This window comes from Oncorhynchus gorbuscha, linkage group LG18 (assembly GCF_021184085.1).
Source record: "Oncorhynchus gorbuscha isolate QuinsamMale2020 ecotype Even-year linkage group LG18, OgorEven_v1.0, whole genome shotgun sequence".
NCBI classification, from domain to species: Eukaryota; Metazoa; Chordata; class Actinopteri; order Salmoniformes; family Salmonidae; genus Oncorhynchus; species Oncorhynchus gorbuscha.
In genome coordinates, this window is record NC_060190.1 from 5,723,154 (window position 1) to 5,728,876 (window position 5,723).

A 5,723-nucleotide genomic window follows, 5' to 3' on the forward strand; every position below is an offset into this window, starting at 1 on the left:
GGAGAGAAAGAGGAAGAGAGGGAACAAGAAGGGAGAGAGAGAGGAAGAGAGGGGAACAGAGAAAGGAGAGAGAGAGAAAGAGAGGGGAACAGAGAAAGGAGAGAGAGAGAAAAGACATGGTGCCGTCTCCATTAAAGCCTTTGTCGTGATCACGTACCTCCTTCCTAGCCCCCTCCACTCAGTCCCCTGTGGCTGCAATGACCTCTTTTCACAGGCCGGTTGGTGACACACACACACACAGTACGTATAGATAGGATTTGGATAGTGCTATTTGGGTTGTTAATTGGATTCGTTACGAATCCTTTTTATTTTACTGCATTTTTAGGTGCAACATAAGCATTTCGCTGCACCAGCTATAACATTTGTTTAGCTGTGTATGTAACCAATACACTTTGAATGGATTGGATTGGACACTCACTCATACATTCACATGACTACATGCTTTCTCTCTCTCTCTATCTCTCTCTCTCTCTCTCTCTCTCTCTCTCTCTCTCTCTCTCTCTCTCTCTCTCTCTCTCTCTCTCTCTCTCTCTCTCTCTCTCTCTCTCTCTCTCTCTCTCTCTCTCTCTCTCTCTCTTTTCTCTCTCTTTTCTCTCTCTCTCTCCCCCTCCCCTCTCTCTCTCTCTCTCTCTCTCTCTCTCTCTCTCTCTCTCTCTCTCTCTCTCTCTCTCTCTCTCTCTCTCTCTCTCTCTCTCTCTCTCTCTCTCCCTCTCACCCAACATACATACCCAAACACACATGCTTTCTCTCTCACCCAACATACATACCCAAACACACATGCTTTCTCTCTCACCCAACATACATACCCAAACACACATGCTTTCTCTCTCTCTCTCTCTCTCTCTCTGTACCCAACACACATGCTTTCTCTCTCTCTCTCTCTCTCTCTCTCTCCCTCTCACCCAACATACATACCCAAACACACATGCTTTCTCTCTCACCCAACATACATACCTAAACACACATGCTTTCTCTCTCTCTCTCTCTCTCTCTCTCTCTCTCTCTCTCTCTCTCTCTCCCAACATACATACCCAAACACACATGCTTTCTCTCTCTCACCCAACATACATACCCAAACACACATGCTTTCTCTCTCTCACCCAACTCATATACCCAAACACACATGTTTTCTCTCTCTCACCCAACATGCATACCCAAACACACATGCTTTCTCTCTCTCTCACCCAACATACATACCCAAACACACTTGCGTTCTCTCTCTCTCTCTCTCTCTCTCTCTCTCTCTCTCTCTCTCTCTCTCTCTCTCTCTCTCTCTCTCTCTCTCTCACCCAACACATGTTTTCTCTTCCTCCCTGACTCTCTTCCCCCACCATCTCTCTTCCTCCTCCACACACAGAGGAACAGTATTATATGAACTGTGTTATATCAACTGTCACAATGCGCTGTGGCTAAATCCCAGGTTGTCAAGCCCTCACTACACGGAGGATCCCTTGAGTTAAGTCAGTGTCGGCCTTCCAGTGGGTCATGATATAGGATCATGCTCTGTAAGACTGGATATAGGGCAGACTGGATATAGGGCAGACTGGATATAGGGCAGACTGGATATAGGGCAGACTGGATATAGGGCAGACTGGATATAGGGCAGACTGGATATAGGGCAGACTGGATATAGGGCAGATCGGCCATGGGGTGGTGTACTCCAGAGGCAGTATGTTAGAAAAAGCCATGGCATATAGTTTACATCCTTTTCATGCTTGCACTCGTGCCCTGTGGATGGGGCATTGTCATCCCATGGGGGCATAGCCATGGTAGCCAAAATAATGGCCTGCCCATTACATGACCCTAAGCATGATGCGATGTTAATTGCTTAATTAACTCAGAAACACACCTGTGTGGAAGCACCAGCTTTCAATATACTTGTATCCCTCATTCACCCTCGTTTAATCAAGTGTTTCCATTATTTTGGCTTTTTATTTATTTTATTGAACCATTATTGAACCTTTATTTAACTAGGCAAGTCAGTTAAGACCAAATTCTTATTTACAATGACGGCCTACCCCGGCCTACCCCGGCCTGCCCCGGCCTACCCCGGCCGAACCCGGCCTACCCCGGTCTACCTCGGCCCAACCCGAGGCTGACGCTGGGCCACTGTGCGCCGCCCTATGGGGCTCCCAATCATGGCCGGTTGTGATACAGCCCGGATTCGAACCAGGGTGTCTGTAGTGTCGCCTCAGGCACTGAGAGGCGGTTACCTGTATCTTCCTTGTGTATGTTCTGTAATCATCTACAGACGATCCCTGATTGAATCCTGTACTGTAGTTCAGGTACATGCTGTGTTACGATACTAAAAGATGTACGTTGGAGGGTTTATCGTAAACATTATCACAACATTCATAATCGTTCATTACACAGCACGGCTTCGAACGCTGCTCGTACAATCAGCATCCAGGATCCAACTACCCATTTTACAAACATTATTGCAACATTCATAACGGTCAGTTAGGTCTTTGTTTAGTAGGCTAAATGGTGGTACTCTTATCCAGGCCTGACCGACAAGCACAAATATTACCAGAACACATTCTTCTGAAAGTACACTGGGAGAAGGTGCCATAACGGTACAGTAAGTTCTGTGGCTCAGGTTGAACCTTTAACAGTTAAGGCAACAGCAAAGTCCTTGAATCATCCGAATGACATTACTAAGTCATATAAACAATACATGTTTTCAAGACAGGCACGTAAGTCCACTTTCTGTCTTTTCTTTCTCTCCATCCAACACCTTCCCTTCTTCATGTCTGTACATGTAACCTCATAGAGGTCGTAGGTGGTGGGCCAGTGAGTGGGGGGGTTGGTCGGGTCGGGGGGTCAGGTGACCGCAGTAAGGGAGGGAGTGGGTGGGGGGTGGGGGGGGTCTCAGCTCTCTAAGCACCCGTCTCCGTCAACCCTTTCAACGAGGGACTGAAATAAACTCAATAGGAGGGTATGCTCCTTCACAGGCGTCTGTTACGTCCCTGACTACAAAAACTGTGGAGGAGTAGCCATCTGCACCCTTTGTCTGGGGTCTGGCGCCCCCTTCTCCCTGCTTCACACACCCTCCCTCTAGTCGACTCCCCGGAGCCAGCCAGCCAGCATGCCTGGCTGCCCAGTGAGGGAGAAGAGAGGGAGAAGGAGGGATTATTTGAAGAGGAGAGGGGAGGTGAGGCAGAGGGAGTTTAGGTCTTGGCTCTATATTCCTGTCTCCTTCTCTCTCTCTCTTTCTACTTCTCCCTCCGTCTGTTTCTCTCTGTCTTTGTCTGTATGTTTCTCTATCTCTTCCCTTCTCTCTCTCTCTCTCTCTCTCTATCTCTCTCCATCTCTCTCTCTCTCTCTCTCTCTTCTCTCTCTCTCTTCTCTCTCTCTCTCTCTCTCTCTCTCTTCTCTCTCTCTCTCTCTCTCTCTCTTCTCTCTTTTTCCCCTCTCTCTCCCTCTCTCTCTCTTCCCTCTCTCTCTTCCCCTCTCTCTCTCTTCCCTCTGTCTCTCTCTCTCCTCCTCTCTCTCTCTTCTCCTCCTCTTCTTCCCCTCTCTCTTCCCCTCTCTCTCTTCTCCTCTCTCTCTCTCTCCTCTCTCTCTTCCCTCTCTCTCTCTTTCCCTCTCTCTTCCCCTCTCTCTCTCTCTATCTTCTCCTCTCTCTCTTCCCCTCTTCTCTCCTCTCTCTCTCCTCTCTTCTCCTCTCTCTCCTCTCTCTCTTCCCTCTCTCTCTTCCTCTCTCTCTCTTCCCTCTCTCTCTTCCCTCTCTCTTCTCTCCTCTCTTCTTCCCTCTCTTCTCTCTCTCTTCTCCTCCTCTCTCTTCCCTCTTCTTCCCTCTCTCTTCTCCCTCTCTCTCTTCTTCCTCTCTCTTCTTCTCCTCTCCTCTCACTCTTCCCCCTCCTCTTCTCTCTTCTCTCTCTTCCTCCTCTTCTCCTCTCTCTCTTCCCTCTCTCTTCTCCTCTCTCTCTCTCTCTTTCTCTCTCTTCCCCCTCCTTCCTCTCTCTATTTCTCCTATCTCTCTTTCTCTCTTTATCTTCTCCTATCTCTCTTCCCCTCTCTCTTCCTCTCTCTCTTCCCCTCTCTCCCTTCTCCTCTCTTCCCCTCTCTCTTCTCTCTATCTTCTCCTATCTCTCTTCCCCTCTCTCTCTTCTCCTCTCTCTCTCTCTCCTCTCACTCTTCCCCTCTCCCTTCTCCTCTCTCTCTTCCCCTCTGGGTGAAAATACTGGAACTTATTGAGCAGTCAATGCAAATAGTCACTTCACCGTCTGAAGGAAACGAGAATGTGTTTCAGTTTGAGGCTGTGGCCTCTATTCTCCTGCAGCTGTTGCCCAGTATGAAATATCAACTTTTCACTATTTTCTTTCTCTCTCTCTCCCACTCCCTCTCTCTCAATCACACAACGAGGCCCTGTGTGTCTTTGCCCTCGTTGATTGATTCTGTAGAATAGTTCACATAGCTTATTGTCCCGTCTCAAGACTTGGGACAAAAATGAATGACTGACTGACTGATTGTCCTTGAAGGAGGGATAATGTTTGAATTGTTCAGGCAGGGCAATAATTCTCCTTAAAGTTGTTTTTCAGCAAAGTCCGCTAACTGACAACTGACATCAATGGGTTTTCATTGGTTTTCATTCTGAATATCGACTATTCTGTGTAGACAAAATAACAACTCAACTGCCAACGGTCATAACTCTTTTTAATGTCCAAGCGGAGGCACAGAACGGATGAAAAAAGAAGGAATGAATGAAAAAAAGGAGAAATCCTCCCAGTGTCAGAGTGTAATCCCCCATGGAAATGAGGCACTAAAGAATATTAGGCTTTGTCCTAATGGCACCCTATTCTTTATGTGGTGTACTGCTTGTGACCAGGGCCGTTTCAAATCCCCAGGAGGAAAATATCAGCAGGCAGAGATGATGACCGGGAGGTTAGGATGATCACCACAATACACATGAACTCACCATTCTGAGACGAGGACACTGAAAGGGATGAATGGGGCTTCTTTAATTAAGCACAGATGCTCACTGGAGGACAGGGGAGAGAGGGAACCCTCCCTTCTGTCTGTATCTACAGGCCTTGGCTGAATCTGCTTTGGCCCGTCACTCACTGCAATAGAGAAGCAGAGCAAACAGCCCCCTTCATCTCTCCCCTGGCCCTGTCACTCACTGCAATAGAGAAGTAGAGCAAACAGCCCCTTCATCTCTACACTGGTCCTGTCACTCACTGCAATAGAGCAAACAGCCCCCTTCATCTCTCTGGCCCTGTCACTCACTGCAATAGAGCAAACAGCCCCTTCATCTCTCCCCTGGCCCTGTCACTCACTGCAATAGAGAAGTAGAGCAAACAGCCCCCTTCATCTCCCTGGTCCTGTCACTCACTGCAATAGAGAAGTAGAGCAAACAGCCCATCTCTCCACCCAGCAAACAGCCCCCTTCATCTCTACACTGGTCCTGTCACTCACTGCAAAGTAGAGCAAACAGCCCCCTTCATCTCTCCACTGGTCCTGTCACTCACTGCACAGAGAGTAGAGCAAACTGCCCCCTTCATCTCTACACTGGCCCTGTCACTCACTGCAAAGAGAAGTAGAGCAAACAGCCCTTCATCTCTCCACTGGCCCTGTCACTCACTGCAATAGAGAAGTAGAGCAAACAGCCCCTTCATCTCTACACTGGCCCTGTCACTCACTGCAATAGAAGTAGAGCAAGCAGCCCCTTCATCTCTCCACTGGCCCTGTCACTCACTGCAATAGAAGTAGAGCAAACA